This window comes from Onychostoma macrolepis, chromosome 20 (genome assembly GCF_012432095.1).
Source record: "Onychostoma macrolepis isolate SWU-2019 chromosome 20, ASM1243209v1, whole genome shotgun sequence".
In the NCBI taxonomy this organism is placed as follows: Eukaryota; Metazoa; Chordata; class Actinopteri; order Cypriniformes; family Cyprinidae; genus Onychostoma; species Onychostoma macrolepis.
The window spans coordinates 15,205,975-15,219,276 of record NC_081174.1 but is presented as its reverse complement, the minus strand read 5'-3'; the positions used below and the strand labels follow the sequence as shown (position 1 = coordinate 15,219,276).

Below are 13,302 nucleotides of genomic sequence, written 5' to 3'. Positions count from 1 at the left end.
AGCTGTTTTTTAGTAGCTGGTTTGGTCACCATCTTAAGATGGTTTGATAGCTGGTTTGTTGCTGGTCTAACATGGTTGCATGAGCTAAATGACCAACCTAGAGCATTAAAGAAAATGAAACAACAAAAAAACTTTGTACTCTAAAGACTATTCTGATTATGTAGCGCTTTATACATTTCCATTTTTATTGATTTATTAGAGACAGAAAGCCACACACAAAGTTCAGCGAGTCCCTCTCAGGGTCAGTGTATCATTCTCACAGAATAGATGGCCACACAGGAGGAAATGAACTCAAGAGCCTGCAATGGTGTAGTGTGTGTAACTATAAAGGACATGTATGAATGCACATACAAGTGTGTCTGTACAGATGCATATGGGCAGAAGTTTTCATGCCTAGTTGTTTGTGTGGTTATGCATGTCTGTGTGTATTTGTGCTGGGAGTTTCTGGGAAGGAAACGACAGCCCACTGAAAAGCGAGTGATATGCTATCTTGGGTAAAGTTTAAACTACACTGTCAGCAGCATGTAAACAGCATGAAAAAGGATGAGATGGAGATCTCAGCGATGTGTCGTGTGAATATGGGTGTGGGCTGATGATTGAGCGTTATCGGTCCAATGTTTGGCCTCATGGTTCACCCTTATACACAACAACACCAAATTGTCCTTTTCTCTGACTGTAGGCAGCAAATATCTCATGTTTGGCATAGTTTTCCATCATCTGAATTCTTGTGTCCCTGGAAGACATGTTTTGTTCAAAACACGATTTGTCTCTCTTCTTCTGCAGACTCAGCCCCACTCTCCCGCTGGCTTTTTTTTTGGCAACTTTTCTGTGAGCCTCAACAAACGGATAACCTTAAACGAACCGATAACCAAGTCCAGATGCTTTTCATTGAAATTTTATCATTGGTCTCCTATAGGCGCATTCAAAATTTTTCTGCTAGTCGCTCTGTAAAGAAACCCAAAAGTTGAATTAAATGCGTAATTTCGATGCGTGCGTTTCACAAGGGGATCAGAGTGGTAGGCCAGCCACACTCCAAACTCCATTTAATCTAATTATTTCCAGATGTTGACTAATGAGTCACTGTGTTTTCCCTCCTTCTCTCCATTTTTTTGTAATAGAGGTGGAAGCCCTCCCTTCAGCCAACTGATAAAACCTCAAGAGTTTGGGTCAAGAAAAAGAGAAAGGGAGTATTCAGTTTGTGTTGGTAATACTTCGCCAAGCCTTAACCTAAAACCTAGAGTGCAAGTTTATCAAATAAAAGGATTCATTGAAGAAAAGAAGAGATTAAATGATGTAACTGTTTTGGCGGCACAAATGGTGATTTGGACCACATTAAACGCATAAATGACCACCTAAAACCTTGCCTTTTCCCTTTTTCTCTTTTTTCCCTGTCCGTATGTTCAAGTATCCATCAAAAGAGCACTTTTACAGGAATACTTTGGCAGCTGGTGAAAGACTCTTGGACTCAACCGCCTGTGCTGCTTTGCTTTCATTCCTTTTTTGGCTCTGTTATGAGTCCGAAGCACCAGCGGCTAGACTCTTACTTCTCTACCTTCTTGTCTTTGGGTCTTGCTTTCTCTCCATTCCTTTCTTTACATTTACATTTATGCATTTGGCAGACGCTTTTATCCAAAGCGACTTACATTGCATTCAAGTTACAGTTTTTACATTTTATCAGCTCTTGCTTTCCCTGGGTATCGAACCCATGATCTTGGCGTTGCTAGCGCCATGCTCTACTATTTGAGCATTTGAGCTACAGGAAAGCTGGGATTTAATTTTAAAGAATAATTTAAAGAATTTTAAATCCCTTTTTAAAATTCCACAATATTGTCTCCCTCTTTATTCCCTCACTTTTTAACATCAGAAAGAACAAGAATTGCAAGTCTAATCTGTCTTTTTCTCCATCTTTTTGCTTTTTTCTTCTCCTCCTCCCCCCTGAGTGAAAGCTGCTGGTTAACCGCCAGCGGAGGTCTGGCGTTATGAGCCCCTCCAGAAATACCGCTCCGACTCTTAATATCCCACTTAATAGTTTCCAGCATTCAAGGAATATCATCATGTTCAATCACAGGCAGCCATTTTCTAAAAATAGCACTTGCAGGTTTCTCCACTTATTTTTTCCTTTTGCATTTCTGGAATTCCTGACCAGTAAACCTGGGTTGATGAAGGAAGGTCAGCCGGTGCTGACATAATCAGATTGCCTTAAAAGGCACCGAGTCTGCAAATAGAAAATGCTATGGTACCTTTCTGCTTAAAATCATGTTCATTCATTAGAGAAATCTCAGACACCAGTATACGGATACAGATTCAACAATCTGCAGTGCATTTCTTGAATATTTACTGAAGTAATGAGTTCAAACAAGCAGGAAGCAAAGCTTAACATTAGTTCAGCTTTTTCCAGAAACATGGCACTTGAACAAAATAGTGGTGAAAAAACACATCAAAATCTTCATTTCCATCAATCAGTCAACCATGTTTTCCTGTTTCATGTAAATGAACAGATTCAAAAACGATTCAGTGGAATTTTTTTGTATTGAATTAATTAAATTATTTAGCAGTTTTTTTTATGCATTAAATTTTTTTTTTGTAGCAGTATGCATCTTACTCTGTTCAAGTATAATGGTAAACCTCAAATTATTATAATTGTTTTTTATTTTGTATTGTACAGTGTAGCTAGCTACTTTTTCAAAAGGTTAATTTGACTTGGAAAGCTACTGTAAAGTTTAAAAGTAGGTTCTCCAACAATATAAATAAATTATGGCAGGTCTACACAAGACATTTAGGCTTTTTTGTTTGGAATGGAAGAGAAGGAATGGGATCAATTGCGACTCAAACTCACATCGCCCACATGACCACGGCTCCAGCCACATTCCCAGTTGTGTTTTTCAAGTCTACAGCCCTTCCTCAGCTGAGTCTGCTGTACTCAGGGTCAGTTCTGTCACAGTTTGAGTGATTTAGAGATACTAATGGGAGAGAGGTGCATATGGCTCTGCGTCCATATGCTGATAGCACACAACACTGCTTAAATAATCACAGCCTTCTGTCAAAAGTTGCATGAAGTAACCCATTCAATTTTCTGCCAAATTACAAGGTTTGTTACTAGTGGAGATGAAGCAGACCCCTCAGCAGACACAAAACACACTCGCATATTCCTGCACTTACACACATTCCTGTCTAATTTAGCTACATGTCTATAAAATGCACTTACACAAATCTAGCTCCTACTGTTTTATGGGAACCCCAAAGAAGTACTTGACCTTGCATAAAACACAGACACACACAATTGTCAAAGTCGTCTGTTTTGAATCAGAGAACTGTTCAGACATCACTGCTACAGAGGTTATTTTAAAAAAATATAAATTGAATTAACCTTGATTCAATTTAAATTAAATAAACTAAAACAAGTAAATACAAAAAGTTAAATAATAGCAGGGAGGGTCTTCTAAAATTACAGATAATACCAGAATGCATGAAAAAAAACCATGCAATATTTAAATTAAGCATATAAAAAACAAGCTGTATGCTGACTTGTGGTAGAGTGATTTTATAAGCTCATCTTTTACTAAATGATGTTTTTTTATTATTAAAGTCTATATTGCCTATTCTATTATAATGCCTTTGTTCTTTTCTTCAGAATCCACTTCATACAAGTCATAAAAAGCATCCGCATAACAGTGCACATACTGTTCTGTTCTTATCTTCCCCTGAAGCCTGTTGCATTGTATTTGAATCATATGCAGACATGACAGGAAGCTGTTGAGCTAGTCTTTCTTTCTCTCCTCCACACCATAATTTAAAACCCAGAGCTGATGATGTTCACACTGCATTAAACGCAATTTGTTGCACCATTAAAACACAATCGTGACATGAGGTCAGACATGCGCTCATTAGCTTTGAAGTGGTGACATTTCTCAGTGGCATTTGTGCCCCTATAAAACAGTGAAAAAAACCTCATAAAGTTGTGTTTACCACTGTGCCCTTTACAAAATGACGGTAAGATACGGGTCAGTGCAGATTATGGTTTAATTAGACCACCAATCAGCTTCTATCCAGACTTTTAAAATCACTGCATAAGACACGGGCTGGTGTTAGTTAGTCTCCCTAAACATAATGAAGTCAGTGTGTATTCTTCGCTCTTTTTTTTTTTTTTAACCCTTTCATCTCCTCGCACTGTCCTACTGGAATATCTTCTGAGTATTTCATATGTACTTCTCTAAACATTGTTTAAAATCACTGCTGAAGACTGATACATGCAAAAAAAGGTGTTTACATTCACCAAAAATATGTGATTTTGTGAAAGAGTGATTTTATGGTAATGTGTGTCTTGCAGTCAGGTTAACCATCTTTGTTTTGGCTGTGCGCGTGAGTGGAGTTAACTAGGAAAAACAGGAAAAAGCTTCAAGACGATAGGAAGTTGTTAAGTTTAAATAGTTGGCGATTAGAAGACTCCCTGTGTTTACAGAGCATGTCCTGCATTGTGCGTGTGCAAGACAAGCGAACAGAAAATATGGAATAGTAATGAGCAAAACAAGTTTATAAACTTCATTCTGTATTAAATTGTATTAGACTATAAAAGTGGACGGTCCTGTCAAATAAAAGAAGATTTATCCCAAAACAGCTACAAGAGAGTACAACAAGAGGCCAGAACAAACACAAATGTTTTCTGCTACTATAGTAACAAAACCTTCTTCACCGAAGAAGTGACGGTGTTCTAGAACCGAAATGTGTTTATCCAATAGTGTACACAAACTGAGATCAAGAAACATCTGGGAAGAGACCAAGACATTACAGAAAAGCATGCAGACACACACACACACACACAACTACACAATGCAGAGCAGCACACCTGGATCCAACTGTAACCACACCCGTCATGTCATCATCACTGCATCATCGTGCCCCTGGATGATTAGTTCTAGTTAAGCAACTGATTTAATGCTGAAATACGATAGATTCAGGTGATTGATTCCATGTCAGTGTCTGAAGAAATAAGTGATTCATAGACTGTCTGACTACATGGTAATTTAGCAAACTGGCAGTCAATGAGACAGCTGCAGGACGGATGGATGAACGTCTGAGACGCTCAGACTGAAACGTCCTCCCATTGTCATTTTCCAATAAGAAATTGTGTGTAGTCTGCAACAAAAACAACTAGGCCTATCTGTATTTTAACAAAAGTATAAATAGAACAGTTACACTACTTTTCATAAGTTTGGGGTTTAGCAAGGATACATTAAATTGATCAAAAGCGACAAAAATTACATTACAAAAAGATTAATTTCAAATAAATGCTTTTCTTCTGAACTTTCTATTCATCAAAATAATCCTGAATATTAGGCATCACATCTTTCAACATTGATAATAAGAATGTTTCGTCTTACTGTATTTTTGATCAAATAAATGCAGCTTTGTGAGCATAAGAGACCTTTCTTTCCAAAAAAACCTGAATGCTTTAGTTAAAGAAATTGCATGGGCCTGTGTTTGCATGGTATGTTCCTCACTTAATCTCTTAATTGATCTCATTTAGATCCTTCCTGCTACAGCCATCAAAATAGCACTTTTGAAGCAAATTCATAACTTTTCAAATTTATATTTAAGCTATTACTGTCAGACTTTAATATGTTGCCTATTTATTTGTCAGTCTATGATAGCCAAATGAGACTCAACATTTCAAACTTTCACTCTTTAAATGCAATTTTATTCACATTAACATCTGAATTATAACCACACCCAAACCCTGTCGGCTAAGTGACTTCAGCTTCTTTTATAGTTCCACTTCACCATGATCCAAATACACCCTATATACCGTCACGCTAACCATTCAAACAGCAACAGATCTTGTCCTTTTTAATTGCAATTTACAGTCCAGCCCTACAATACCCCAGAGTTCTTAGATTGCAACAAGACTCATGTGTCAGCAAGAAAAAGTATCTCTGCCAGTTGTGGTATCGGACTAGTTTCTCTTTTGTTCCCTACACACACACACACACACTAAACATCCTTCGAAACGCAGTCTATTCATCAAACAGCATACAGACTGAGAGCAGGAGACTGCATCTGATCCTTCCATTATATCTGAACGTAATAGCAGTGCTGTCACTCACACAACCAAACCGGACACACATTCTCTCGCCACTAATGTGCATAAAATCATCTGGATTCTTGCCATGTTACAGTGAACAAAACTTCCAGAAATCTCCAACAGTAATTTTGGTCCTTAGCTTTCTAGAGGTCAACAGAGTACATAAAGTGGACCGCATATGCATATGCACATGCACATGCACACGCACACAAGGTCTGTGAAATGCACGTTTTCAATCCCTTTCTCAGATTACGTTGGAATTGGTTGAGCGTGTTACTGCTTTAGGAGCAGTTTGACCCAGATCTGATCTCACAATGCGGCTCCCACCCAAGCCAAGCGGCTCTACACTCCCTACCAGACTCCTAGAGGAAATGTCCAACTTTCCATAAAGTCCTCAGGCCAAAATAAAAAAAGGCTCTTTCTCTTCTCCAGCTCCCACACTCTCACTTTCATGCTTTCTCTTTCCTCCTCTCCTCTTTTTCTATTCTATAATTTCACCTTCTTGCATTCTCCAAATCTCAGACTTTGTCTGTCAGCTCTTCATCCATTCAACTCTGTCTCCATTCCTCTTGTCCACCCACAGTCTGTTCTTTGACCTGAAACGTACAAAACTGGAAAGCACTTTCTCAAACTGCAAAGCTCTAATCTGATTGGCTAACATAATCCACACAGGGTTTTTTGTCAGTTCGCAGTGTTTACAAGATACTGAGTTGATACAATACATGCTTTTGAGGAAATGATCACTGGATTTGCCAAAGTTTGCAAGATTATTGCCTTAATGACTAAAAACATTTCATTTTAAGTGCTACAAGGAAATTTAGGCATCACACAGTTTACTTTTAACATGGTCATTCAACTATTAGTATTTTTAAAGATTAACTAAGTGATTTTAAGATGACAGCAGGGTAATATATACACTACCGGTCAAAGGTTTGGGGTCAGTAAGATGTTTTTGAAAGACGTTTATAATGCTAACTAATTCTGCATTTATCTGATCAAACATACAGTAAATTGTGAAATATTATTACAATTTGAAACAGCTGTTGTCTATTTTGATACATCTTAAAATGTAACTTATTTCTGTGATGGCAAAGCTGAATTTTCAGCAGCCATTACTCTAGTCATCAGCGTCGCATGATCCTTATTATCATCAATACAGAAAACCGTTTTACTTCTTAATATTTTCACGAAAATGTGATACTTTTTTCAGGATTCTTTGATGAATAGAAAAAAAGATCAGCATTTATTTAAAAAAAACTGGTTTTTGTAACATGCATAAATGTCTATACTTTTCATTTTAATCAATTAAATGCATCCTCGCTCAAAAGTATAAATAAAATTAATATCTTTTAAAAATATATATCTTGCCCATCCCCAACTTTTGAGATATATATATATATATATATATATAAAGAAACAACAACCAACAAACAATTAGCAATATATTATGCATACTGAAACTTTTAAACAAACAGAAATTAGTTTCCTGCCAATTTAATCAGAGGTGTGTTTGAAAAACTATTTTAAAAAGCATGAATGAAACCTTCAGTCATGGCAGTTACGGTAAAAGTTAAAGCGCTTCATTTTCAGCCCCATTCACTGTTGTTTCGTTCTCTTCCACTCTATTTATCTTTAGTCACAAAGTCTTGACCTGCACAGTCCATTATTCTCTTTTGCTTTCACCATCTCTCTCTCAGACCCTCCCCCATCTGTTTCTCTCTAATTGCATGCACAGCACATAAAACAGAACCAGACTTTTCACATAGAATGTCTCATTGCATCCCTCTTGCTTGCTCTCTCTCTCACAAAGTGTGTATATGTCTGGATTGTAGGAATGTGAACTTAAGAAATTCCTCTCCGGATTGGCCAAAAAGACATCACCCATCACCATCAAATGGGATTACCAGCAGGGAAAGAGAGAGAGAGCGAGAGCGAGAGAGAGAGCGAGAAACGGGAGGGGAACGAGCAGAAGACAAATAAGCCCTAAACAAGGCACACTGAGCAATGAAGAGAGGTAGTGTTCAAACCAGTCTCTGCTGGCAATAAAACGGTTAGTACAATGGACTTTATGAACCAAAACTCCACTAAGCAAACCATCAATTAATGGTGTTACCGCTGACTTGAGTGAAGTGCCACCCCATACACACATTAAAGTGCTAAACATTCAAACGTTTAAACTTGGAACGCAAGTGCAAAAGACAAAGCCACTAACATAGCATCTTTTCCAGATTTTGGAGGCTTTGAGTTTGAATAACCTACTTTTCTTGCCAAAGCCCCGTGCAAAACTGTGCTGACTTAACAGTATTTTCACTGAGCAGAGCATTTCTGATTTGTTTTCTGTACCTCTTTTAATGTTTTCTATTCTTGTAACTCTAATTCTTTTTTTTTTTTGTCTTCGTCACTATCCTATCAGATATACATCCTAAATTTTTATTCTAATATACTGAGTATATACACATCACATCAGTAGATTAGATTGTTCTCTCTCTTTTTATTCTTTTCTGTTGGTGTCAACTTTGATTTAGAAGTTAAATTCTGTTGCAAGTAAAACATTCTGCCCTAAATATTAAAGACAAAAAGTCTGCACAATAAAAAGGTAATGCACAGGAAAAAAAATAACAATAAAAACTAAATAAACAGAAAAAAACTCCATAACTAACAATTCAGTTTTAAATGGTTAACGTACATGTTCTCCCACATGTCAGATTTGCATCAATGAACAGAAATAAGTTACTTATTCATTAAATGACCTACATTCAACCATGAAAGTTACTCTAAATATAGAAGAAAAATTTGTACCTTGTTAAAGTTATTTCCGTCGCTAGTAGGTAATTCCTTACAGGTGTGTGTGAGAGTGTGTATGAGGACTGCGGCGCGCACTCAGCGGCTCTTGTCTTTATATTGAACGCGCAGACACGCGCTGAGTGACGCGGTGTCTCGCTGCAGCGCTCTGCTCTGACTCACCGACGGCAGTCTGCGTGCTTGACTGACACAATAAAAGTCCGGCAACTCAAATACTTACACAATAAAAGTCTGGCTCAACTTTATTTAAGCTCAGCTATAAAATTAAAATAAAAAAAAAAAAAATTTAATAATGTGTATAATATTCTTTTTATTTTTAAAAATATATTATTTGAGCTAGGACATGTTTTACAGTTATTTAACCTTTGATAACACATGCAAATGATGGGGAGTTTCAGTGTTGAGAGATGTTAATCAAAATAACAATAACAAATAATACATATTTTTAGAAAACAAGAACAAATAAAAATCGAAAACAAATGTAAACTAAAATCAAATTTTGTGGATGTTATATATGAAATAAAAGAAAAACCAAATCATAAACTAGACTAAATTTATTTTTATGTCCTGTAATCTTTGCTATTTTTATACACAGAGGTTCTACAGTCACTTCAGGGATTTAATTTTAATTGGTAGGCTCACAGACAGACATTTGTACAAAACCAGCTATAAAAATCTAAACAAACTATTCATGCCACAATGTAGCACATTATAATAAAATAAATCCAGATTGTTTAATATAAAACATCCAGAAAGAGCGAAATTTAAGCCACTTACATCACTCCTAATCCGTGAGCTTGCCTTGTGTTATTCCTCTGTTTAAACCTTCAAATCTAAACCTTAGATAACATCTCGCTCTTGGAAATGATATGAGTTTGTTTTAAAAACTTCCTCTAAAGCATGTAAACTGAACACGCACACAATTGGAAGACTAAAAGTAAATATTTCATAATTTCATGTTAATTTTGTTATACACTTCAAATTAAACAAAGTTAGAGTAAAGAACAAAAACACTGTCTAAAGCTTGTAATTATTGTTGTTGTTTTTTAATCTTTGATCATCTTCAAGGCTTACTTTCTCCCATCAGTCATTCATTTTTGTGTTTTAATCTAAGACTGTTTTTTCAGATAAATCTGTATATCTTGCACTGTAGACACAGATTACTGACAATTCTTGGATAATTTCTACATCTGCAGTAGATAAAATGTTCTAGAACTCTATCCCCACAGTTCATTTTCTGTTCTTGACAATTGTGTTCTGCTGTGTTATTTGTGTATGTGTGAACGCATTCTAACTTATTTTAGACTAATGGGAGTATGGGTGCAGTTATCATTTCTCTCTGGATGTGTAATGTCTATTTTAAGTAGCGCTCTGTATTCTTCTATGTTCCTCTCCTGGCCCGCGTGTGTACTTGTGTCGGGGTGCAGATGAGTCGCCCCCATGACTCGCTCCTACAGCTGGCAGAGTGGATCAGTCTGTTTAGCGCTCATGCAAATTCTCAGGAATGACTCATAACAGCCAGTAAATAGCAAGTTGATATCTGCTGGTGTCAATCACTACAATAGCTTTTACACTAAAAGCCTAATTATGTACATATTCATATCTGACTCATTTCAAAACACACTGATAAATGTTCACACTTTTATATATGAACATACAGTATAAAACTGAAAAATATTTAAAAGTACAGAAATACCTAAAGTGATAGTTCATCCAAAAATTTTTAATATTCTATTTACTCACCCTCATGTTGTTCCAATAATGTATGAACACAAAAGATTTTGAAGAATGTTGGTAACCAAACCATTTTGATGCTGATTAATTTCCATTGTATGGACAAAAAACACTGAGACATTTCTCAAAATATCTTTTATGTTCCACAGAAGAAAGAAAGTCAAACAGGTTTAGAATGACTTGAGGGTGAGCACATGAATTTTAATCTGATGAATTTTAGAATTTAGTTTCATCTGACAAAAATTACACACTTCAACTTTAACTGTCACGCTGCCCACAATAATCCTAAATAAACCAATCTGCTAACAATGTGATTCCCAGAGTACCAGAGACTGTGAGAATGTGTCATAGATAGTGCGTGTCTCTCTCTCCCAAACACTATCTATATGTCTAATATGACAAACATCTCTGTCTGCTGTCCAAGACCTTTAAGCTCTCGACCAGACCATCGCTTAAGACCCTAACTTTCCATCCTGTCAACACACAAGTGCCATGCTCTCTCATTACAACATCACCCCCATTCTCATACAAGGAATGGTTCAACCAAAAATGAAAATAATATCTTTTTGTGTTCTGCAAAAAGTCAGTCATACAGTTTTGGAATGACATGAGGATGAGTGAATGGATTTTCTTTTTTGGGTGAAGTATTCCTAACTAAATCTATTCTGTTTTACATCAAACATCTATAAATATAGTCTTTTTATCTATGAATGTGAACTCCCACTCTGTATTTCCAAACCAGCATCTGAAAAACTTCCTAGTCTCTAAATGACTCATTTTTCTACCCTTAAACCACATTTACTTCTCTCTTTCACTTTTTCTCTCTTTCTCCAGTCTTCCAGTAAAATATTTTTTTTTATTGAGATGGCCTGTTCTGGACTCTCTCTTCCATATTTGGAAAGCTGCTCTATTCCCAGTGGGTCACTTTAACACTATCCAATACAGTGCCGAGCCTCCGATCCCCCAGCCAATCCCCCCCCCCCTCCACACACACACACACACACACACACACACACACATCCCGTCTCCTTATAAGGACTGCACATAGTCAATAGTGTTTGTCTTCACTCTGGACTTCTTGGCCACACTGTGCTGCTCAATCATTCTAAAGTAAACTGACTGAATTGGTCAAAAACAAAGCTAATGTTTTTACTCTGCAAGTTCACTGTGATTCATTTCTTAGCCTTTTTCATGCTGGGGTTATTAAAATGTGTATTTTATATTATAACCACAAATAAGGCCAGAAATGAACACTTTTGTTTTGAAAGGACGTATTAAATTGATCAAAAGTGACACTAAAGAAGTTTATAATGTTACAAAAGATTTACATTTACAATAAATGCTGCTCATTTGAACTTTTTATTCATCAAAGTATACTAAAAAAATCAGTAATATGTTTTTCACAAAAATATTAAGTAGTGCAACTGTTTTCAACATCAATACTAATAGAGAAATGTTTCTTGAGCACCAAATCAGCATTTTAGAATGATTTCTGAAGAATCATGTGACACTGAAGACTGAAGATCATCACAAGTATAAATGATACTTTAAGTATACAGTACTAAATAAAATGAATTAATGAACTAATACGTTAATAATATAATATTGTTACGTTAATAATAAAAATAATAATATTGATCAAATAAATGCAGCCTTAATGAGCATATAAGAGACTTCTTTCTAAAACATTAAAAAAATCGTACAACCTCAAACTTTTATCAGTATTGTACCTACTTTCAGGCTACTTACCATTTACCTACCTTGCCAATTAGCAATTATCGACAGTATTTTTATGAACCTCAATTGCATCATATATAAATAAACACAAAATAAAAGTCACAGTCCATAGTGGAAACTCTGGGTTAATTTCTAAAAATGAGGCTCGCAAGTCCAAGAAAAACCTATTTGTGCATTTTATCTGCAGAGGTGCAAGAATGATAGGAAAATATTCGGGGAGCTGTGTCGCTCAACAAAATTGCCCGCAATAAACCATTTTTTCTAGCATTTAAATTGAATTTTCCTGTAGAAAGCGTCTCTATATGCTTGTTTTCTTTTGGATGTGCTACTAAACCACACGCAACGCCTGTGCAAGAAAATGATTGTTAATACACCATTTGGGTCTTTACGAGCAACACCTCATAAACAAACCAGCTTTGAGAAACAGCACTGAGTCACATGCCAGAAATGCAACAGGCTGACCAGCGCGCAGCAGATTTAACTGTAATGCTGGGCATAACAGTATGGTTTTAGCAGTACACCGTGACCTCAGCTTTATCTGCGTTCACTACCATGATGATTTGAACTGAAAAACTGACTGGAGAACCTGACTGAAATGGTGAAATACAGAGCAACTGCCATTGAGATGACTGGGAAACTGAGATAGGTTTTTCAAGCTGTTAGACCTCCTTCACTGGAACTAAACTGATCAGAATAAAACAGACACACTACCGCAATAACCACATCAGCACTGTAAAATCAAGCACGACATCTAAAACTAAAAAACCCATTCGTTTGAGAGAAAGCTGGTGTGGTTGCGGTCAAGAATAAGAGAGCTCACTGAAATGTGACCAGATTGTTTGAGAACAGCCCTCAGTTTGCTGCAGTTGTCTCTAGTGTCCATGACAACAACCCCACTGCGGCTCATGGAGGTTTGTGGCAGGCGGTGCGGTATGGCAGCAATGCAGTCG

The 13,302-nt window shown here is 36.5% G+C and overlaps 1 protein-coding gene across 6 annotated transcripts in view; it reads right to left on the bottom strand.

Annotated features, from left to right (window-relative positions):
• Window positions 1–13,302, bottom strand: part of palld (palladin, cytoskeletal associated protein) — an 82,248-nt gene that overhangs the window by 16,137 nt on the left and 52,809 nt on the right. The window contains exon 1 of one of the 6 annotated variants that reach the window (XM_058756442.1): window positions 6,578–7,166. The exons of the other annotated variants lie outside the window; for them this stretch is intronic. The gene's annotated coding sequence lies outside the window, so the exon portion shown is untranslated. Of the gene's footprint in view, window positions 1–6,577; window positions 7,167–13,302 lie in introns of those variants that run through there. 6 annotated transcript variants of the gene reach the window in all.